This window comes from Drosophila subpulchrella, chromosome 2L, assembly GCF_014743375.2.
Source record: "Drosophila subpulchrella strain 33 F10 #4 breed RU33 chromosome 2L, RU_Dsub_v1.1 Primary Assembly, whole genome shotgun sequence".
In the NCBI taxonomy this organism is placed as follows: Eukaryota; Metazoa; Arthropoda; class Insecta; order Diptera; family Drosophilidae; genus Drosophila; species Drosophila subpulchrella.
This window is the reverse complement of record NC_050610.1, coordinates 18,599,947-18,624,931: the sequence shown is the minus strand read 5'-3', so window position 1 is coordinate 18,624,931 and position 24,985 is coordinate 18,599,947. Positions and strand designations below refer to the sequence as shown.

At 38.6% G+C, this 24,985-nt stretch overlaps 1 protein-coding gene across 2 annotated transcripts in view; it reads left to right on the top strand.

The window, feature by feature from the left end:
• Nucleotides 1-24,985, top strand: part of LOC119547459 (putative neural-cadherin 2) — a 123,192-nt gene that overhangs the window by 2,583 nt on the left and 95,624 nt on the right. For both annotated transcript variants that reach the window (XM_037854336.1, XM_037854335.1), the window contains one exon: nt 15,348-15,383. The gene's annotated coding sequence lies outside the window, so the exon portion shown is untranslated. The remainder of the gene's footprint in view (nt 1-15,347; nt 15,384-24,985) is intronic.

Here is a 24,985-nt window from a genome sequence, read left to right as displayed (position 1 = left end):
CCCTATTTTTCAAGCTTTGTTTAGATTAAATCGTTCTTTTACCAGCTCTAGGGAAACATAGTATACCCTTTAATAAATCCATAACACGTTTCAAACAATTATCCGCCTCCCATAAGATTATCATTTAAGATCTAACTAAGCACCGGCTTGTTGCACTAATAGTCGCAGCTGCGTTTGCACGCCCCATTTCCATTCGCCACCCTTTTCTTGCCACAAACGGCGACGTGCTCGAGTGCATGACAAATATGGTGAGGTAAGCCGAGGGAATGCTGCACCAGAACCAGACGCAGCAGCTCCGATCCTCGAAACCATGGCCATTCCAAGACCACATCACAGCCAATCAAACCGAGTGTGTTTGTCAGTTGCATTGGCCCTGGCTGCTTAGCGCTTAATGTATAATGCTAGAAACCCAACGACGTAAACAATTTGTAAGTCATGTGTAAACATCATAAGTTGGTTGGCGCATCCGTTCATTCGTTCGTTCCAATTATAAGCACTTAATGTATCACCGGGGAAAATCCATACGCCACGTAGGCCGCATCCTGCATATATTACGCATACGCCACGTTCGCCGGCAATAAAAACAAAGAAAATACACACGTACGGAGCGGAAGCCGTCTGAGTGCTGCTACCCGGAGTTAGTTAAACAGCAGCCAAGTAATTAGATTTTTCCACATGAAACACAGACACAGAAAGTGCAAAAAAGTGAGAAAGAGAGGGAAGTGGGCGGAAGCGAGACGGCGCATCGGGCCAAGTAGTGTGCAAATACGAGTAGTTTGAAGTGCAAACAAAGGGCCTGCTGCCATACAATTCAATTATAAAAAAAAATCCGTTGAGGGAAAAGTTTCAGCGGAAAACTTAATGCATTTAATGCGTGCGGGGCAAGCAAATGGATTAGCGAGCGGATAAAACTTGTGTTATTCTCGTTAAAATATCCGACATGTCCACCAGCACCACCCTTTCACCCTGAGGAACCAGCCACCCACCTGCCATAAAGTTTGCGTTGTCATACGTACCTTACATACGTACCTTACATACATACCTTAGCCATATATGGCACATATACCATATGCCACATGCCAAAATCTCTCCTGAGCAAAAGGAAAACAAAAATAACCCAACTGCAGCCCTTCGGGTATTTTCCCTGTTTGTTTGCGTATTTGAGTTGGTGTTGCTCCCCCCGAAAGTTATGCTTGAATCTGGTATTACACGTTCGCTGGATGTGTGCTTTTTGGCATTTCTTTTTTATCGCGTCACAGCCAAAAACACGTGACTGCAGAGACAGGTGGCAAGTGGGCTTAAAAAACGGGTAGCATAACTTCGACTGGGCAAAAATTGATGTCGTTACAAAAAAGGGAATGACAAAAGAATTAATAAACTTTTCCGGCTTTGTTTAATTACCCAAAAGTAGTTAAAGTTGAGTCATGCAAACCGTAATTGCCAGAAAGATTATTTTTTGATCAGCCAAAGTAAGCTCTTATAAGCTGCCACAAAAAAATGGCGTGAGGAAAAATTTTTTTGGAGACAATAAATAGGGATACCAGAGAAAATGAAGGTAAAGAAAAAATCATTCTTATTTTATTCCAAAACAACTTTACTCTAAAATAGCTGAAAACTCTGTGTATCATTTTCAGTGCTGTAAAAATGAATATTTATAAAATAAAAGTAGGTATCAGGCCATCTCAAAATTTTGACTATACATTTTCGGGGAGACATCAACTAGGGAAACCAGAGAAAATGTAGGTAAAGAAAAATGTGTACTTATATTTTTTTTTTAAATAACTAGACTATAAAAAAATTAAAATTTTTGTGTATAATTTTAATCACTGTAAAAATGAATACTTATTAACAAAAGAAGGTATCAGGAAATTCTAAAATTATATCTTTACATAGAAAAATTGTGTAGGTACATAATAAAACATAAACATAACGAATTTCAAAAAATATATATTTTAAATTTTATCAACTCAGTTTGATTTGACTTTATGTGCTTTCCAATAACGAGTCATTTATCATTCTTTTCAAAACCTCTTCTGTATTGAAGACTTAAGTTTCTGTAGCAGACATCATAGACAACTCATTAAGCCCTGTTCGAGAATGGAAGACAACAAATGGCCTGCTCCGGGCGGAGTCATGTTGAGCTCACCGATGTCTTGTGTATCAGGTCTCGTGCACTTGCTGGGGATATATGTATCTCGAAAATGCATAGGTACATCCTGCAGTCGCCGCAGGTATAAGCCTGTGTGCCTGGCTGGGTAAATTTTAAAGTCCAATTTATGCATATTTTAAATAACATGGACTTTGTGCATACGCAAAGTTTATGCGACCACAGAGCAGCCAAGTTTATAGTATGTCTGCGGATAGGTGAATCGCTGGCAGGCTTTGTGTTTTTGGCTTGGTCCTAGACTGCAGAACCCAAGCTCCTTTTTTGAGCTGATACTCGCATATTCCACTTGTGCGCATACCAGATAACGTAGCTGCATATAAATCATGTCATGGCCAAGATAAAGAGCGAAAATAGTCTTCTTCTGTGGGAAAAAGGAACAGGAAAAAATATAAAAAGGTGAGGACTCGGACAGGGGATTCTCAAGAGACCAGGACTTTGTTTGATTCCTACTTGAATGCATTTATAATGGTCAAGTGCAGTGTATCTGCAAATATAATTGAATTACTTTTCAGAGATTTTTCTTCACGATATCGGTCAGGACTTGCAGATAAGCATAAAATATATGCTTTTCATTTGGCCGAACACACAGGCTTTGGAGCACTCAACAATATTTGACCATAAATCGACTGAACGAACACATTTTATTTTATAAGATCTTCCGTCCGAGCGTAATATTTTAATGTGTTTCTTGCATGTGGGCATGATAAAATATACAATAGAGCTTAATATCAGGCATAAAATTTGAGTTGATATGGTTTTGATAGCTTCTATTTATTTCGTGGAAAATAAAGTCCTTCCTTTCAAGGCTGAAATATTTTGTGCAACCAAAAGTAGCACAAAAACCCATTGCCATGTATTCAATAATTTCTCTTTTAGCTTAGTAGGTGGATGTATTTTCCTTAAATTAATTCCCATTAAATTTAAGTTGATAATATTTTGATAGCTTTTATTTATTTCGTGGAAAGTAAAGTCCTTCCTTTCAAGGCTGAAATATTTTGTACAACCGAAAGTAGCACACAAATCCATTGCCTTGTACTCAATAATTTCTCTTTGGCTTAGTAGGTGGAAGTACCTTCATAATTCCCCCAGCGGACATAACCACTTTGGTTTCTCGCTCGTTTTCCGATCCCTAACAAGTTTGCCCCCAAGTATGACGCTAATCCCCAAGTAATTGTCTGCTTAGCGCTTACTGCCAATTTATTGAGATTTTTGTTTTTCCTTTCCCATTCTCACCTGTCGCACGTAGTTAAGTGTGTCGATACTTTTTGCTCAACCTGTGAGTTTCGTAGGAGCTGAGCTGGAAATTCCCTGCACACATAGTTACCACGTCGCAAACTTTCCGCACTTCAATTTTTATTATGCCATTTTATTTATTTTGATTTTGCCCATGAGAAAGTTTCCAGCCAACGTCTAATGATGTTAACTGCCAACGGCTTATCCGGTGAGAAAATCTGCTCGGGACTTAATAACATTGACAGGGCGTCCTTTCCAAATAGTTTCCCCGAGCATTAAGTTACTGGATTAAGACCGTTGTGGCCTGGCTCTTAACCCAGCTCAGTTCCGTTCATCTCTGGGTTCCGTTCTTAATTAATACCAGGCATGTGCTGAAATCAACAATTTTCTCTGGCCGAAAAATTTCTCGCCCGAGAAGGGGGCGCTTTCGACGCAATGAACTGTCTCGTTCCTGGACTTAATATATTTTTCTTAACTTTATGCCGGGTATCCACCTATCCACCGATCCACCTACCCCATGTGCAATTTCAATTTTCCCGTACTCCTAAAGGGGAATGCAATTATTTTTGCGCTACTTTTGCACCCACTTCACACTGCATGCGGATATGTATATAGATATATATATATGGCTGGATATATATATCCCTAGCACACTGCACTGCAGCTTCGGGGGCCCATTGATGGTCATAAATTTTTAAACAACAGAAATTACAATTACTGACCACGGCCAAAGGGAAAATGCAATGGGCAATGGGGCAGGGGCAAGAGATGGAGAAAATTGTGAAAAATGCATAATGAAAGCAATCCATATTAAAAATATAAATCACGCAGTGCGCCAAGGATGCGGAATTCGGGGTGCTGGACATATGCCGCACTCTGGGAACAATAATAATATGGCCAGCTGTCAGTCACCTCGCCTGCGGCGAAAGTCCGGCCAAATAATTAATTGGCTGCATTATGGCTTTGAGTGCCATAAGAATTCAGAATCCTTGGGGAAAGTGGGTAATCGTGTGCGGAGCGTTTAAAGTGACGAGCCAAGGGGCAGAAAAAATTGCAAGCCGCACTTCCACTTCCGCTTCCACCTGTCAACGGCAGACATCCATCGCTGTCATCGGCCATTCCGGGGCATAATTTTCAACTTGTCGTGGTCGCCCAATTGCCATTCATTAAGAGCGCGTAATTGTGGGCAAAGTGGTTTGGTTTGGCGCCACGATGCTATGGGACCCACATTCAGTGGACCTGGCCACAATGCCACACGAGACGATATTCTCGAGTGGTCTTTAATGGTTCAAGTTAATTATGCGAAATTTATTTTAATTGTTCTTCAAATTGAAATAATTGCCCCTGCCAGAACTCGATTCTTGTGCCTTTAAAATAGTACTAAAAAGATATGCAAAATGTAACAATCCATATGAATAGATCAGAACTAATAAAACATCTTTTTTTAAGAATTTGTAATTGCATTCTTAGTATTTTTTCCTTTAAAAAATGTATTTGCTTGATGTTTTCGATATTTATAACTCTCATTGATAAAGTACATATTTATTTTCGATTTTTTTTATACATACTCATCCTTTTAGCAACCTGCCCAGTGGTACTTGCACGGTTTTTTTTATAAAAATGTATTTGCATTAAAGTTGAAATGTTCGATATACATATTATATTACTGATTGATAAAGTACACATTTATTTTATATTTTTTTTAATACATATCCTGCCTTCTGGCATCTTGGCCACTGAACCATAGTTATTTATTTTTTCACTGCCTCAAGGAAGCCAAGCAGTTTCCTTGGAATGCACAACATATCAGAGACAAGAACAAGTCAAGACAAGTCAAGTCAAGTCCCAGGAAGAACAGAAGGAGGGGAGGACCCAGGGCCAAGGATATTAGCCTGCATTCCGAGCAGCTGTTGTGTCATTGTCGCCAGGCAATGTCCTTGTTTTTATAAGCTCTCTTGCATGTAATCAGTTAGGGATATTCATGGACATGACTATGATTTTAGTGCGCACATACAAAAAGAAAAACACAATGGCCTGCATGTATCCTACACAAGGAAAAAAAATCATTGCATTAAAATAAGAATTAGCTTGATCGATAAGTGTGGGTTTTTGGTAAATTTGGCATATGCTTTCAGAAAGTAAAAAGTAAATATTTATTTCAAGTTTAGTCGTATTACTAAAATATATATTCGTATAATAAACTTGTTCACTATTCTTAAAAATGTAATTGGCATTACATTCCTTACAATAATTGCAGTTAGGATATTAGGACTTAAGGATCTATATTTTATTTCAGTGCACACATGTTCTGCAGAGATTTGTACATGGTCTGGCGCCAAGTCGCAGCAAGGAGTCCTCCGATAGAAAAAAGAAAGCCCTGGCTTGAAAACAAAAAGCCAAAGAACGCTGCAATGCCATGCAAATCCTGCTGAGCAACACAACTCAACATGATGGCCAAGGAGCGAGTCCGAGCCACTCGTGTGCTCCTGGCCATTTCCCATTTGCCGTCAACAACTGGCCTGTCCAGCTGGTCCGGCCATGGCGATATATGTGGCTGCCCGGCTCTAAGCCCATAATCAGGCGATTTGCAGGCATTAGAGAGGGCCGAATGGATGAAGAGGGGAGCTGCGGGGGCAGTGTATCCTGCCATCCGAGGACGAGGACACAAGGCAGCCTGTTGTCGTACGTCAGCTTTTGTCTATGGTTGATCATTTGCTAGCCAGTGGATTTGGTTCCTAATACTCTTGAAAATGTCTCCGGCAGTTGTGTCCACTAGATTCCCATGTGAAGCCGCTTAAGGTGGGCTTACCCATGGCAAGAAACTTAAGGCCAAAAGCTTCGCTAATGCTAAATTGGTTACTTCACAAGTTTGCAAAAAAAAGGCTGCTTTTGTAGAGTAGTTTTGCATATTTAAGGAATATAAAAGCATTTGGAGTTCCAAGCATTACTTAAACAGTTTTTAATAAAAACTTGTTATTAAAAATTGTAATAATGCTTAAAAATAGTGTGAGGATATTTCTTAATTCTCCAGATTTATTGCACACTTTTCCATTACCATTAAAAGTTGTCATCAATTTGCCTTAGCAATTTCGCAATGCGCTTAAGGAAGATTGTTTCTTAACTGCAGCTTTGTCTTGCGGTTTTTATTCTCTCCTTTAGACTATCAACTATTTTTTATCGAACAAACTAATCTAAGGTAGACTCAAAAAAAGAAAACAAATGGCCATCTATCTTCGGGCCTTATGGAAATCCGTTTTCCCTCTTTGCCCGGCTTTTTAGCCACACGCACTTCTTTTGCACTTCATTTCCCAACTCTACTTTTACACAGGGAAAAATATGCTTAGCTAAATAAACTTTGAATTTTGTAGTTTAATATTTATTAAAATTGTTTTTAATAGAAAGTCAAATATAAAATTATTTTGTCTTTCTTATTGCTATTATAAGCTATGATATTTTTTTAAAGAATTTGTAATTAATTTTTATTTTGTGTACAGACTTCAGCTCTTCCTTAATTTTTTTTTGTGCTTCAAAAAGCGGAAAAATATGAGTACCGAAAGTTTTCTTGTGTATCTCTTTCCATGGTTTTTCATTGGTCCATTACTGAAGAACAGGTCTTTTTTATAGCTCTTCAGCGCACATGCTGACATCTCTTGGCTGCAGTTCGGCTTTCATTACGTCTATCCTGCTCTGCATTTCCATTTCCATTGCCACTGCCACTGTGACTGCCCTTATTTTCTTGTTACACTTGCTCCAAGAATTATTGCCCCGGCATATTCCACTCGGTTCTCGGGCGTTTTTGTATGCGCTTTTTTTATGCTCCGTGGCATTTTTTGCCGGAATTCTTTCCACAAAAATGACAGCTGACACTTGCGTTTAACCGCACAGATTTGCTTTTAGTACGCTTTAGTGTCGTCCCCCAGTCGAATCCTTTATCCTGTATCCCCTCCTGCGATTGCGGTCCATCTGTTTGTACGCTCGTCCGAAGGCAAGTTGTAATTGTCGTTTGTATTACCAGCAAACGGAGACTGGGGGCGTTGTGATTGCGGTTTCCCCCTCTGCAGGCTATTTTACGACTTATCAAATGCAGCTCCCCATCTGACATTTCCCCGTTTACCTCTGCCTTAACAGCCCTTGTGGTTTTCCTAAAATAGTTTTAAAGAAAATAAGAGTTCCATTAAAATGACTCGGCATTTCTCTGGAATGAGCTTACAGTAGGAAAATATTGACTTTATTATTCAGAATAAAGAAAAAAAAAGGAAGAACATTAAAGAACGAGTTCTTTTTGTTAGACTTCTGCTGCTTACAAACTTTTTTTTGAGCATGGACTTTGTAATTTTTTGTAATACCCGTTACTCGTAGAGTACTAGATTCGTCCGAAAGTACATAAGTGACAGGTAGGAGAAAGCTTTTCCGACTCTCCGTCCGTATGAACGCTGGATCTATAAAACTATAAAAACTAGAAAGTTTTGATTTGGTATGCAAATTCTTGAGGTTCCTGCGCAGCACAAGTTAATTTTAGCACGGTACTCTAACGCTGTTTGTACTTAAAGCGGACCATTCATTAAGAATTCATAAGCAAATAAAGTGCGACATCTCGAACACATCTCCCTCGTACTACCTTTAGCTGGGTAACGGGTATCTAATAGTCAAGGACGTCGACTATAGCCTTCTTTCTTGTTTAATATAAACTTTTATTGTTTTAATTTATAAAAAAAAAAACAAGAAATGAAACCAGCTGCAGTCTGCCAAAATGTATTTTCTTTTTCAGTTAATACCATGTTATGTTGTTGAGGGATAGTTTCCGAGGCAGGCTTACATTTTAGCTTACTTCAACTGAAAAACCGTTTGCATTGGTCCCCTCACCAGAATCCTATTCTTCATAGCCCGGTTTATCCTTCCAAACACCCGGTTAAACCACCACTCTCATCAATCTCGTTTGCATGGTCCTGAAAAATATTTCCAATGTTTTACAGGGCCCATGATGAATTTTTTGCTAACTGCCCCCCTGTGGGTCAGTGGGGTGTTGAACAATTTCAGCAATATATGAGAAAACATTTTTGATTTTTGAAGTGTTTCGAACACAAGTTAGTTGCAAAATATTGCGAAGCCAGCAGTGCTAAAATTGTTTTTTTTTTATTCTGTTTTATACATCAAATGCAAACTGCAATTTTTGTTCCTTTAGTAAAATTGGTTTTCAAGCTTTTTGAGTTTCCTGCTAGCTAAGGGTGTAAAATATTCAAGCATTGAGAAAGCTAGAAATAAACATAAAGATCTGCCTAGTAATTTAAAAACAACAAATTTCAATGTTCCAAAAATGTAGTTTAAAGAAACTTAAAGTTGTGCATTTAATTTTAAAAATAATTAAATAAGATACATGAACATTATTTTTCTCCCTTTAAAGCTGCTACTAAATCTAACCAACAATGAAAAACTTTCTAATCATCCACTAGATAATAAGGCCAAAAAAACCAGCATAAAGTCCAAGAGTAAATGGCTTAGAAAATGTTCACCAACAATTGCCATAAATAAGAGTCACTCGAGGCCACATAAATACAGTATCGAACAACAACAAGGACGCCGGTCCATTGACGATGACAAAGCCGACAATACGCAAATAAGATTTGGCTCAAAAATTTATTTAATTTCATTTTATTGGATGAAAGTCAAAGGCGACGAAAGTCCAGACAGCCAGACGATGGGGAAAATCCGGCGGGCCAAGGGAAATGGAAAATGTTTACCATCGAACAGCGGATCCGATGTCGAATCATTAATCTTTTTGCGCTGAATCAGCTCAAAGAGCTTTGGCCTCTTTTGGCGAGACTGAGCTGAATAAACAAAGCAGAGGCAAGCATTTCGATGCCAAGTCATTTTTGGGGCTAGGGCCAGCTTCTGATTCTTGGCCATTTGCAAATGAGTCGCCAGCATAATGACCATGAAGCTATTTGCTCGACAACAAATTGCCAACAATTTTGCACACTCCATTGACTTTGGCCTTTCCTCTTTGGCCTGTTCAATTCTCATTAATTTACTTATAATTATTATTGTCGACATTTTCATATTGACTCTGAGTCTGACTTGGTTGGTCGTCCGGCCTAAGAAAACAAGTCAAATTAAAAATTTTAACTCAAGGATGGGAACATGGAAATTGCTTTTGTGCCCTTTTGCATCCCACGGCAGCAATAAAAAAAGAAAGCAATGAGAAATATGCGCCTGTTAACTTGTTCATTACCCTAATGGAGCGTTTTTCCCATGCATTCTCCTCCTTAATATTTCGTTTCTCTCACATTCGGCATCCCTTTGGACCTTTTTGCCTTCTGAGGGTCTCCTTTTCTCGAGATTTCGTCCTTCGGTTCGTTGCCCCCACCGACATTGTGTCCTTTTTGCCCCATTTATGCGGAGTGGCATAGACAAGAAAGACGCGCCGAGTGTCCCGCCTTAATAAAGTGAAATTCCGCACTGTTATATATTTCATTTAAATGACATTTTAATTAATGTCAACAATTTCGCCATTGTGGCGAGTCGGCGCTCTCATTATGATGCCTTGAGAATTCCGCTCGCGCTTACCATCACTTTCAACATACTTTTTACAGTCTGCCGCTTTAATGTGATTATTTCTAATTAGATATTTTAATTATGCGTAAGTTGTCGAGGGGCTTCCCAAGGTCCCTTGTTCGTTAAACAATTTTGCAGCTGAAGGTGAGCGCGTGAGTTTGTGTCCATCTCTTCCCGGATGTTTCACAAAGACCCACATTATATACAAAAAATCTTGTGCCCATGAAAAAAATCACATTAATAGGTAAAAATAATTGACAAGGTTACAGTATAAATAAAATGACATTAATTTAAATTTTATAATATTTTTAAAGGATGTCAAAACAAAAAGCAGTTCAATATAATTTTTCGATAAATTACGCAAACCTGTTGCTTTGTAGCAAATATTTGACTTTAGGCTATTTTTAACTTGGCCAGAGTGATCAAAAATAAAATACAAACATTATACTTATTAAATTGTTTATGTATTATAATATTATTGGACGAATTTTAAAACCAAAAATCACTTTCTATTTATTTCACTTTGTGAAATTACGACGTCCTCTCTATTTTAAACTAAAATCTTCCTGGTTGCCTGGTAACAAATTTTGGGCTTTAAGCGAATTTCTACTTGGCCAGCTCATGATTTCTTATTCAACAGCCCTAACTCATTAAAACATCATTTAATTCAGAGCCAGCATGCCAACAGAATTCATATCTGCCTAATCCCAGATCTTTTCGAGTGTCAATTCAAAGGGAAAAATTACCTATGTCCACAGATGCTGGTAAATAAAAACGTCAAAGGAATGTCAGCTACTAATCACAGCTTAATGTCGGTTTTAATCCCAACCAAAGTCACTGCTGACAGTCGAATGTTTGGTAAACCGAAATCTTAAGCTCACCAAAAAAATAAACATGCACAAAGGCTCTATTAAATTGCCCACGAGAGACCAACAAAATTCAAAGGGCCAAAGAAATGAAAGTCCTTACTTATTTTTTGGTATTCCGAAAAAAGGGGCTTAACTTTTAGTTACAATAAATTATATGCAACAGTTTTAAAAAAAGGGCCAAAGAGTTAACGATGCTGTGAGCGGTAGCAGGGGATCCTCGAACATTTTTTGTTGCCAAATAAAGAACTTGAGGGAATTGCACATAAAACGACTGACGGATGACAGGGGGGAGGAAAGGGTTAAGGCCATCATTGGCATGTGGCGAAAAAATCTTTTCATTTGGGAGATGCCAAATATTTGCAGGTAAAAATAGACGACGGAAAAGGGACAAATCCCAATATGCCAGGCACTTTATTGCAATCCCTTTAAACAAGTTTTTCGAGCTCCCTCCTTATTTTTTATACATATTTGCTTGGACGCCTTCACGTGCGAATGCGGCAAACAAATGGGTGAGACTTTTTCACCAAACACTTGAAATTGTGTGCTCGAAGGTCGCTTCGCCTGTTCGGAATCCTTTCTATTTCGGCAAATAAAATATGGAATTACTTAACGGCCATGTCAGAGCGCAGTCTTTGTGTGCGTCTGTCTATTTGCCGGCGGTTGCCTTTGTGCTGGATTTTATTTGCTCTGATGTGATTTGTTTAGCTCAGCAGTCCCATATGTCGGGTTGTCTTTAAATTCTCGTTGAGAGTTCCCCGTCCCGCCATTCAGTTTGGGGGATTATGCGAAAGTAAGTGCTACATGTGTCTCTGAGTTGGGGCTTTAAAAGCAATTTTCCTTGTTTGTCCAAATTGTTTTTACACTTTAAGCAAGCAGCTGCGTGTGATTGATATTTTCGCATCACAAAATTATTAATACCACACTGATAGGTGGCTTTAAAACAATTTAACGCTGATTTTCGTTTAAAAAAATGTAAATTGTTAAGAGAAAATTCCCCTAGTACTTAAAATGTTTTTCTGATAACTGATACAAATCTAAAGCCAAAAACTTTTTATAAACTTTTGGAACATCTAAAATCATATTTGTTAAACTCCTTAATTTATTGCAACAACTTTCCCATTTTGAGCCATAAAGTTTTCTATTAAAAATTCTTTCGTCTGACCAAATTTTGCACGCCTCATAAAGCTGCGGCATATAAATAAAATTTTCATAAGAAGACATGATTTCTGAAGAAGGGTTGCTGGTTGGGGCTGAAAAAACTCATCAGAAATTCAGCATGCGTGGTCTTATGAAAACTTGATGCCGCCGTGATGACACTCATTGTCTTGAGTGAAAAGTGTGGCAAATGACATGGGCGTAAGAATGGGTATGAGGCCTGAAAATTTCGGCCTTTTGGAAATTCCCAGAGCACCCACACACATTTTAGTCGCGGTCTTTTGTTCAACATTCCCCCAACGCTTTTTAAACATTCGCCACACACATTCTTCTTGAGCGGCAAATGACTTTCAAGTTGCCATTTCCTCCGGATTCTGCTTCAGGTGTACCCCGTCTCGCTCAGTGCATGAAAAGTTTTCTAATGAAAAATTCAGCTGCTCTGTTAAAGTTTTGCTTATGAAAATGCAGCTGCCAGCCGAGGAGTGACCAGATAACAGCGAAATGGAAATGGAGTTTTCGAGAATAACTCCTTGAATTGGATGCGGATGGCTTAAGCTGCACAAACTGCCTCGAAATGCGAAATGAAAAGTAATCAAATTCTTGTTGCTAGTTGGCAGAGTCGTGAAAGGTTGAGCCAAGTTCTTACGGAACTCTCAGAAGTTCAGAGTCGTGAAGGTGACATTTTGCCATAAAGGCGAACGAGAACGGTAATAAACTTGAACTACTGAATGGAACTGTTACAACTTATTTAATTAGAGCCCTGGCTGTTTGTTGTCTGTTTTTTATTGTGTTTATTTGAAATCGTTTACCCAAAGTTTTTACCTTTCCCTAAGTTAAAAAAAAAATTTGGAGTAATCTTGTTTACTTAGGATCATTGTCATTACTTATATACTTTGCTGCAAAATATTTACCAAAATAATGCACGTTCGCGAAACTTGATTCTCTTTTAAAAGCATTTCGCCGTCAATGTTCAAAATTAATTTTGTTCTAGTTAAGAGATGGAAATTTCATTAAAGCCCACGCCACTGCCGTCCGCATAATTTACAAAGTGTCGAGCTGAAAACTGCCCACCGAGCAGCTTCAGCTTCAGCGGGAGTTTCCATCTAGAAACCGAACATCCGACCATCCGACCATCCAACCAACCAGCAAATCCGTCCATTTATCCATTGAAGGTCCGGCTGCGGCCATAACAAGGCGTGACTTACAGCGTACTTGAAGGGCCAGAATGAAGCAATTTTAATTTGCTGCTCTTGGCTGGATAGTAAAACATCAGCAGTAGCAACAAGATGAAGATGAGAGTCGGAAAGAAAGGGACTTCTGGCGGTCCCCCGTCCAAAGTTTTTGCAGTCAAAATGCAGTGGGTGGCTCCCAAAGTGTTGCGCTTCATAAATAAAACGGGGGGAAGAAGTTCCGGGGCAGAGGATGTGGTGCTGGATGAGCGGCAAACTTATAGCTGCGTTGGCCAGTGTAAAAGCATATTTTCTGCTTTTAATTGCAATATATTCTTTTAGACAAAATGACTGATGATGGTAGAGTTGGCTTCCTTTCTCTCTTTCTCTCGCTGGCTTGCTTTCTTCGCACAAGCGGCAAAAATATATTGCCATGAAATTTGCAGATGGCACAGGAAACGGAAACCCAGCGGAGACAGGCATGTCTCCACACTGGCAAACTCCGTTTGACTGCTAAATGAACAAGGAAAACCCATTCTTCGCTTTTCTCTGCATTTTCCACCCGCCGCCCAAAACTTTCCACTTTCGCACAGCTTCGAGGCACTCGGAGTATTGTGGTTCTCGGTCACTGCGGTCCTTGCTGTTATTTTTTATAAGGATACTGGGAAAAATCACTTGAAAAATCCGAGTATACGGTTTATAACTGTAGAATGGCATAATAATTTTTTCATGTAATAGATACGTTATAACGAATCCCAAAAAAGATACAGCAGGGGTGCCAGAAACTAGAAACTAGAAACTAGAAGCTTCAAAACAGGTGTCTAAAAGTATGCAATGGAAAAACGTCATTTTTCCATAGGACCTTAGCATTCGACATATTTTGTTGCATATTTTTAGGCTTTTTAAGAAGTGAATTCAAAAATTAAGTCATTTCTTTGGAACCTCCCGTATTTCAAAGTTAAAGAATGATGAACTGCTTAAAATTCGAGTCTATCCTTTATTTCCCAAGTGTAGCCCCCTCGAATCCTTTCTCCGCCTTAGTGAAACAAATAACTCAGAGATAAAGAGAGAAAAGGGCTCGGAAAAGAGGGGCCCTACAGAGGCCTTTGTCTTAGCCATCGCGACCGCCATTTTGATGATGAATAAATGAAGGCCTTTGTGTTTTTGGACGTGGCCAAGGAGAATTTACCACTTTCATTTACTCGACATGCACTTCTCCAGCCGAATGGAATAATTAAAATCTTCCCTAGTACTTTAATCCTTGTCTTTCAGTTAATAGATTTAATATTAATGACTATTTCATGTTTAGTATTTATACGTTTTTGGGTGGCAGCTTGAAATGCAGCGGTCATTAGTCATGAAAGTTTTCTCCTTACTCACTTGGCTTGTTAGAAATTCTCTAATTTATTTCTCACTGAATCCAGAGTTATTTTCCCATTCCGCGCGAAAAAGTGGGTGGGGCAATTTTCGTTGAACTGCAAAAATGGCAAATCGCTGAGAAAACTCATAATTTTTTGCCTGACCTGCTGTGAAGGCAGCGTAAATTTTATTATTGGCAATGCCAACTGCACGGGCTCCACCAAGTACAACAAAGTTTCCGGCCAAAGTTTTAGTTTTTTTCCGCGCCCTATCAGCCCTATTTACACCCCCCTTAAATTCCCTCTCAAACAGATGATTAATGAAGCTTTGAAAACTTGAGTGCAAATTTAATCAAGCGCACAAGCAAATCGAAACAATCGACGAAAAAATGGCCAAGTTATAATAAGCTCCAAATTGGCACAATATGCCCAGGAAGAAGGGAATAGAGAATGGATTTATGTAAAGAGGGAGGTTGAAACAAAAGAGCATCAGGCTTAGAAAATAAATTATGCAATAAGTAGAACTCTGGCACTTTTTGATTTATTATTCGATTTTTGACATGTATTCAGAATGCTGGAGTGGAGAGCTGAATAATGAATAATTGGCCTATGTAAATTGTTTGATTCTCATAAAGGCAAAACTAAATAATGATTGATTCTTTGAAGATAAGCTTTTGCAAATAGTATGGCTAATAAAATTGAGCTCTGACTATTCAAAATTCAATAACCATTTCTCTTCATTTTGTTAAGGTCAAACGTTGTTAAATTAACAACAGCATACATTACCACATCAATTAAATTTATAGGAGATAACTTTAACAGTTTAATTATCTTTTAATTACAGTTGACCAACTTGGTATCGTCTGCTGACCTTTTAAACGTGAGTATACATTTTATATATTATAGCCCCTAAGCAATTCAAGGGAAATACATTTGTTTTAATTGAATATTAAACATTATAGTTTATAACATTTTAATATTAGAACTTTTTAATACAATTTTTCTCAAATTTCTTACAAATTATTATATAAATAAACTTTTAATATTGTAATGTTTTAATTATTTAGAAAAAGGGTCACATATTAACCCTCATAAGCATCAAAAGAGCACAATTTAGTCCTGGGGAAAATATATGCCTGTTGACTGTATCTTACCCTCTTCAAAATATTATCTCCTCTCAGCTCGCAATCCACTTTAGACATTTCCGTAACCCTTTTCGCTGGCACGTGTTTTAAATTTAAGCAAAAGTGCGCTGGCCCAAAGGACAACCTACCGTATGCCCTCATCCGCAAAGACAACTTCATTCATCATGCTGTCTGTTTTATATACAAATTTCATTAAACTTTCCAAGGACCCCCAATAATCAAGTGGACGTTTTATGCGTATTTGCTCTCTGACGTATTCATGAGAGCCAACTAACGCCATCAATTTGCGAAAAGTCCTGCCACTCCGAAAAGATTCGCCCCGTGACAGGCGAGGGCCTAACTTTTGGCATTTCTTGGTCCTGGGCTGACCTGACAGGACTTTGGACCTGCTGTCCCGGTTCGTGGCCCAATTATTATCATAATGCCAAATGAAGATGACAACATTGACAGCATGTTGGCCGGTGGGGGGAAAGTTTTAATGATACTCCCGAATTCGCTGGCTGAGGGCCAATTAATCACTGCTGCCCAGTGTCTCCGCTTGAGTGTCACTTAATTTTTTTATGATACTCCGCCTTGACTTGGCGTCAAACGATTCACGTTCAATTGTTTTATGCCGTCTGCGCTTTGAGGTTACGAGTGGTCTCTATAAAGTGTTTTTTCACCCCCCACTCCAACCGCATTTTCCATCCCCTCGAGCGAATTGTTGTCGAGACTTTCGAGCCATTTTGAGTGCCAGCGTTCTGGGCAGAAAGTTTTCACTGCTGCCCGAGAACGAAACCGTCAATTTGCCGCAAATATACGTACACATAGGATGGGGGGAAAGTACATACCAACTAGGAGAAGTTTTTAATGGCCATTGAGGCCAGTTTATGCAGCTGCCACTCCCATTCAGCATTTACCAACCAGCTGCCCTCAATCCGCCCTTCCTTACGGTCTGTTGTCATTATTAAATTAGTTGCGGGCGATTTGTGGTAATTAGGGTAAAATTTAATGGCTCTTTGAACACGCTGGCTAAATGGAAAATGTATATGCCAACATTATGCATGTTTGGTATTATTCCACACCCTTTAACCGACATTTTAAGGATTAATACTAGTATTTTATAGAAATATTCAAAATAATACTATTTAAGAATTTCGGGAATAACTTGGGTTGTTAATAATAAATATATATAAAACGTTAACGTATTCATTTTTAAACATACCAATTATTTATTAATATCGTGGTATTGTTTTTGAATAAACAAACGAAATATTTGGAATAGATGATGATATTTTTGAGTTAAAGGATACTTTGCGGTATTCTGCATGTTAAGAAATATTGCCCAGAATGTACATTAAAATGAAATGTTGAATGAAATGTATTGGTAAAAAAAAATGAAAAAGGAAACAAGTTACGGATTTAGTCCTGTTATTAATGGTGCCAATTTTAATAAATTTATAATCAAAAAAAATATTTTATTCGTTGCTTAGTGCTGATAGTAAATACCTGAGCATGGCTGATTTATTTATATTGTGGGACAGGGAATACTTTGTTTTTATTCAAAAAATGTAATAGCATTGAATGCTAATAATCTTTTTTATTAACATGTATTCTTGATAAGATATTGTGGCCCCACACACTATAGCTCATATAAGCATCAATTTAATTAGGGAAGGCGATAGCTCATCTCGTGCGTCTGTCCTATCATTGGCATACACCTGGGGTCTAATTAGGTCGCATCACTGCATCGATTAGCTGGCACACTATTTCCCCTGGGATCAGACCGACAGTCTCCCTTACGACGGCTCTGCATGAGATACAGATACGTATCTGCGCTGCAGAGATCCTACCAGGTGCATAATCCTCTTTCTGCCGGCACCTTCAGTCGCCGAGGTCTCGCCAATCTGTTCGTGCATGATGCTGAATCCTATTTGAGGCATCAGCAGCCGTATCATCGTCATTTATTTATGCGTGGCACAGCGTTGCGTGGATGCATTATGGGTATGCCGACATCTGCTGGATTCACGCGGTGTTAATAACACGTCAGCATTCGGGGCGTATACTTGATGCCTGTGTGCGCGTGCGGTGTCGCAGGTGGGTGGATGGAAAAGCGCATCAAGTATACGCCATGCTGGCATCTTACACAATGCTGCCACTGGAAGAAGAAGGCCAGTTGACAGCGGCTGCAGCTAAACGCCTTTAATGGCCATCGTTGTCTGTGGCGCGCTGCGTCTTGCAAATTGCAATTAATTAATTGAAGTGCCGGTGGTGTTGCACATCCCCAGCCACATCCACATCCCCATCCACATCCACATCCACATTCACCCATTAATGTCGGCACAATGCCGGGCTGCGAACTGCTTAAATGGCTGTCACGTCTGCCTCTCGAGAAACGGCCAAAGGAGCCACCCCGGAGCTCTTCTGTCTTATTTATGAGTCTTAATAGCGAACCAGCAGCCCACACAGGTTGGCCATGCTTTCTTAACAGGTTAAGTAGCAGTTCGCCTTGGCAAATTGAAAGGTCTAGCGTTGAGTGGCATATGCATGCCACTTTAATTCCATATTCAGTTGGATGTTTAATTTCATGGCCCCAGCTTAATGAGGGTAATTCAGGAGACTCGCTCCTCCGTCAATTATTTAAGATAATTTGGTAAAGCAATGGGAGAATTGGCAAAATAAGCAGCCGTAATGAGCATATACGCAGCGCAAGTGAAATTGACATTAATTAATTTTCATATTTGCCATTTTTATTGGATGAAGAAAGTAAGGTAAGGGAAAATAAAGCGAAAATGAGTTTAAAGGCAGCATGGCCTGAATGCCATTTCCAGGGGATGACTGCATAATACCCCTTTGTATCCCATTGAAAGTTTCAACCTTGTAAAAGCCTTTTAAATTTCCCAATCGAAATCAAAGTGACAGAGAGGAATTGCCGGCATGACGCCTTTAAGCTGAATATTTGGAATTCCACTGACGTGCGTGTCACTTAATTAAGAAAAGGTACAATTTTACATCCCCAGCAATATGCGTTATTTTTGCGCGTGTCTATATACATGCTGCTCTCAAATACAATGTTTATTGTAATTTGTTTGTAATGGCATGTAAAAAAGAAAATTGAGCTGGTGAATCAAATTAAAATTGCACCCACATTTAATATTCATTGAAAACATTTTGTAACAACAATAATAATGCTGCGTGTATCTCGCAAACCGACTGGCGGAATTGAATGGATATTCGAGAGTATATATACATATAAAATACAAAAACGGGATATCCACGTCTGATATGAAACAACAAACCAAACTGTCGTGGTTCGAATGGCAAACACATTGAGAGCCCCAAAAACCAGGGTGAATTTATTGATGGAATGCGTTGTGGCCCCATTAGGGCTAAACGTTTGCATTGAACGAATATTAGCATGAAAAGGATTTAAATTTTTTTTAGTTACCCCAAAATGAATTAGAAATGAAGGGGATTTGCGACAATCAAATTCTTTATCGATTTTAAATAATCATAAAGAGCTCTTTAAATATGAGCTTTGAATTCAAGCAGCTGAGCAGATAATAACATATAAACTAATTATACCTTGATTATTTTATTTAATAGGATTAGATATATATTTTTGTTTTTAACATATAAAATAAACGTTTATATCAGATTTGCAAGAGACAGTTTATTAAAATTGTAATTGTAATAATTCACAGAAATTCAGGGAAATCAAATCAAACTTTTTTGTTATTTCTGTGACTTCTTTGAACAATTTATTGTTCAATAAATTGAATCACTTTGTAGTCAGACTCACTAATCAGCTCAATGAGCACTCTCTTATTCCACCCAATTACTCATTTCCTTGAAAGTCAATTATTTCCATGACTTGTTTGGTCAATATTATTTCCCAAAATTATTTATACGGTAGAAAATCTAAATTTAATCGCATTATTTGCGTTTGCTACATTAACCTTTGCCAGCAACTGAAACAGCTCATCACTCCTTTCATTTGGCACATTAAATTCTTGCCAAAACACAAACGCAGTCCCTGAACATTTGATTAAATGCCCTGTTCTAGCACATGCTTATAAATACACATGCATCTATCAGGCATAATGAATTCAATTAATTTACTCCTGCCAAAGTGCAGGATTATATACACACATGGCAGGCCATCTCATAAAGGGACCTCCGCCCCAAACTGAACTTTATCCCCGATGTTTGAGCATCATTATGATGAGTGATTGTTGCTGCTGGGAGTGTCTGCGTGTGTCGAAGATTTTTCTCAGCCGATTGTGGGCTAAATAATACTTTCCCCAACTTCTTTTTTCTTGTTTGTAACGATTTTTCCCTTTTGTTCGTCGCACGTTTCTTGCGGTTTTATTAATGTGTGCTAAATGTGCCGTCTACTTATAATATACGATCTCCTCATCCATACTCACTTATGCACTCCAGACGCGAATGGCTTATTTTTATGGAGCTCTATGAACTCGAGACTCCCCAATCCAAGATGATTTGTTTGCCCACAATGAAGCCAAGGTTATCTGCGTGAAGTGTATGTTTATGTACCCCAAGTGCCAACGGTTTTCAGGCTATTTTTCACCATGACAATAACCTGATGGCTATTTATCATGTTGTACATAGGAATCGCGGTCACCGAGAGGGCCTGTATAAATTGGCCAAAGCGGATAGGACAGACAATTTCAGCTAATTGATGCTGAAATTTGGGCACATCCATATCAAATCCTGCCCATTGATTTCCATTTTGATTTTCAATTGAGCCAATCTAATCGAATGCATTTTAAAAGCCCCACTTTTTGGAAACCATTTTCGGTTGCCCATCACATCCTCGATTTATATTCAAAATCTGCAGCGTGCGACATTTGAAAAGCCAATTTCATCCGCATCACATCGCAAATTTTCCGCCTGGAGCCAAACTAATACATAATTAGTTCAATTTCCGTTGTTGTCGATGACAGCGAGGCATTTTCTAAATTTTCCCCCAGCTCTCTGCAGTGCAGTCGTCTGGCTGCCTGGGAAATTCCACCAACACTGCATTTTGTGCAAAATTTTGAATGAAAATATATGTCGAGTGGGCCAATTTATTCAATTAAAAGTTTGTGGTCAATGGTCCATTGAGGTTTATTGGCCAACGCTTATTTACTAACTGTCCTTAAAGGGCTGCCATTAAATACGAAGTGTTTGAATTGTAACTCAAAACTTTCGGCCCAAAGAGGAGGCTGAAACAAATAAACATAATGCGTCTATTTGCCACTTAATGAATTTTTTTTGCCAGCAAAAGACAAAAACAGGCCGAGATGGCAAATGGCAAACCTGTGTCCCATGTCCTGTGTATTGTTCGGCGTCTTCATTTCTTGGCTTTGCCAACTGGCAACTTTCAGCCAGCCGAGTGGCAAATAAAATATCGCCAGGATATCTTGAGGACATTTTCCGCGGGCAAAAAGGAAGGGGACTTCTGGCGCAGAGTTACAAAATTTTCGCTTCTGTCTGCCAAGTTAAATGTAATTGTAATTTTTAATTTTAAGTGCTCTACCGAAGACGAAAAAAAAAAGAATAGAATGCGGGAAAATGTCGGGTGCGCCAGCATTACAAATGTTAATTGCGCAACACATAACTCATAGTCTGGTTGAGACTGTGGACTGTGGAAAGCGGGAAAGGCATTTTCCTATCTGCATGGCTGCTCGGAATTTCTTTTAATAAGTGGAGCATTCGCAAATATTTGTTTTCCCTGCCAGGTGAACTCATGCGCTGCAGGTAATATTTTCATGTGCCACATAATTTTTTTGTCAAATGGATGGGTTGTGTTTTCATATCAAGTTGAAAAATATTCTGTTTTTTATGACTTAACTTATACCTACCTACCTAAAAGAAACATTGCACTTGGTAATTTTTTAATGTTCTTATCTTTTTTAAGTATTTAATTTTGCTAAGTTACTTACTAACTTACTTTAAGTGATACTTTGCTAGTTTCTATTTCCGGTTCCTACTTTTTAAAGCGAATCTCAAATAATGTATATGATCCGTTTTTTTTTTTAATTAAGCGCTAGATATTTTGTTTATTTTAAAAGGTAAATACACATTTATTTTAATAGTGCAATTTTCTAGTTTTAAAGGGTAAGATCGATTTTAAAGCCATTTTCATAGCGCTTTTTGAGGGTGCACCTGCTATTGAATGAAAGCGATGCCAGTCAAAGGAAGTTCGTTGCAAAGTGCTTGGGATTGTCAGCGAGGCAATATAAACTGTCCGCTTCCTGTGTCCACAAACCCCCCTTTTCCTCCGCCCATGCCCATGTGATATACCCCTTGGCGCTTCTGCACTTATGCCTTTTGTGCGATACTTATGGCAGGCAGTGTAACTGATAAAGGGGGCTGTGTGTTGGCCATTGGGTGCTTGCAGCTTTTGCTGCAGGACAAAGCATAAATTCGGCGTTTAACGGGGCCCACATGGGAGCGATGCTGGTTTTTCCCCTGACCGCCCCTCGGAAAAGCCCTTCCAATTTTTGAGACCACCCGCAGTGACCATTGTCCTGAGTTCACATCTCGCTTTCCCGGCAATTGCAATTGTTTTCTATGGTGCCTGCATCGATGATATGGTCATGACTTGGAGTTCAGCTATCTTAGCCGTTTGCCCTTTGCTTTTCCGCCCCGCTTTCCCGAGCTCTCCCTCGCTTTTCCCTCCTCTATGGCTATGGTTTTAATTTTCTCCCTCACTGTCGAAATGGCTGCGATTTTAATCAGCTCACAATCGTTGATTGCCGGCCAGTTGCAGTGCCTGTTGTTTTTACTGGCCACTTGCAGTTGATTATCGCCTTCGCACTTGGCCAACTACTGAATTGGAAGGCGCTTTATGACCTGCTCATTAATAATCAAGGACCCGTGTTAAGGTTCTATATGGAGGTTGGGAGACTTTAAACTAGCATGAAATAGAACGCAGGTACTGCAAATGTTTAAAACGGTTTAATAAAATTTAATGTTGTTATAAGATATGTTAATATAATTTAATAACAATACATAAATTACATACAGGTAATTTAAAACCACATTTTATTATCTAAAAAATGATACAAATCTTATAAACCTCAGAGCTCTGTGTTGAAAATTTAAAAACAAATTGAACAAAATTCATTAATTAATACTGTCAGCAGAGTTTGCTTTGTTGGCCGACATGTTTTCCGTCCTTTTCGTGCAATGTTTTTGTTTGTGCCAAAATCACAAAACCAGTTTGTAGAACGACAGGCTCTAAGCCCATTTCAAATCACAGCAGCGACAACATTTCAGGGAAATAAAAAAACCCCAAACAGGGACGAGAGCAAACAGATAACAAATTAAAAATCTGGCGAGTTTGCTTACATTGTGTGGCCGGAACTTTGAATGACAGGATGGGGGGCATATGGTCCGAAATATTTTGCTGGTTACATAATTATTTTGGTTTGCCCTCTGGCGGATGTGGTCGCTTAACTGCCGGGACATACAAAACTGCAAAATGCATTTGATGGAAATTTATTCAGCCCCCGTGGCATCCTGCGGCTTCCCATCAAATCCCATATCCTACACATATTCACCGCCCTCCCCGCAGAAGTTGGTAGCAGCGAAAAATTCAATAAAATCCTGACCCCCTTCGCCTTTCCTTTTGTTGGCCTGGTCAATTTTTCTAGCTAATGATTTGGTTTCCGTTCGGCAGAATGTGTGTGCGTGACCCACTGCGGTTTCGCCCAGTGTATGCGTGTGCCTTAAATTTATGGCTTGCCAAGTGGTTAATTGTGAATGCGAATTCGCGGCTTGGAAGCTGAAATGTGGATACGCTGGTGGCTTATAAGTGAAATGGGCTGTGATTGAAAAGCGCAAAATTGCATTTGGGCGCTAAATCCTAGGACAAAACCACCAGAATGGCTCTTTATGGCTTCTACGAAATGAGAAAATTCAGTTAAACTCTATCTACTGACAAGATAATTCTCAGAAATGGTGCAATTAAGCAACTGTGTTGGGCCATTGCATTTTAATTTAAATTCCTAAAACAAAAAGTGTACGAAACTATGATGTCTACATGCTTTTTTTTTAATTATAGATAAAATATTTCCTTAACATTTATAAATATCTACTTTATTCCAGAGTAAAATCTGTGAAAAAAAACAATATGTTCTTATCCCTCAGGCACTTCTGAATTCGCAACTACAGTTCAACTTCCGAGCACTACCAACCATTACGACTAAAGTCCACAACTAATGAGCTTTCCGAAAACACGCTGTTTTGCATACATTTCCCCACTTAACTGCTGTTTCCCCCGGGTAGCGAATTCTGGTATTTGTGCGGCTTGAAATTAATGGACAGAGGGTGGAAAAGTGGGTAAGGGTGCCCGGTGCGTGTTGGTAGTGCCAGTGTGTATCGAACAAATATTCCGGTTCGATCGTGAAGCGCCACCTAATGAGAAATCCTATTAAAGTACAAATTTAATCCTCTAACTAATTTCGCAAGCACGCCGGGAGAAGCACGCACATATTTGGTAGCTCCCCTGCTAGTTGGCTTCCGATTTTGGAAACCCCATGCCTTCGGCAACGACAACTGACAGTTGGTGTGGATATTTAGTTGCTGGCTTACAAAGAACTTGCTGGTTCACAGAAAAAATATTTTTAGGAACCTAAATTCGTTCTCAAATAATTTAATATATAAAGAATACAAATATATATATATAATAGAAATAATAATAAAACTACAAATAATATATTTGTGTACGTTTTTAAAACTTTGTATTTACTTCTTTAAAGGATAAATGATACATATCATTTTGATACAAATATCATATTATATTTATTTCTTAGTTGTGTCAAATATGAAAAAAACAATCATATTGATTATTTTATATTAATTTATTTAAAACTGTTGCAAGCCAATGGTTTTTTCTGACAAAAAATTATTAAAATTCTGTCTTTTGTATACATTAATTTGGTAAATCTCAAAAATCTAAAAAAAACATGACTTCATGGACATAAAATTATTATTCTATATATTTGTTTAATTTCTTAAAATCTGTTACCGAAAAAAAAAATTAAATCTCATTTATTAGCTTAAAACGATTTGGTAAATCCCAAAAATCTAAGAAAACATGATTTGAATTTTTTTGGTATGTGCCAGACCAAACTGAAGTCAACCGAAAATATGCACAGGCGATTGAATCAATTAAAAGTTTCCCACAGAAGTGCGAGTGTGCAACACCAGCTACAAAAGTGCATAGAGCATGTGGCAAGAACTCGATGGAATCACCAGAGCGGTTCGGAATGGGAACCGAAACATTTTCGACAAATTTACACAAAAATTAACAAGATATACAGAAGGGAACAGCGCGGTACAGAAC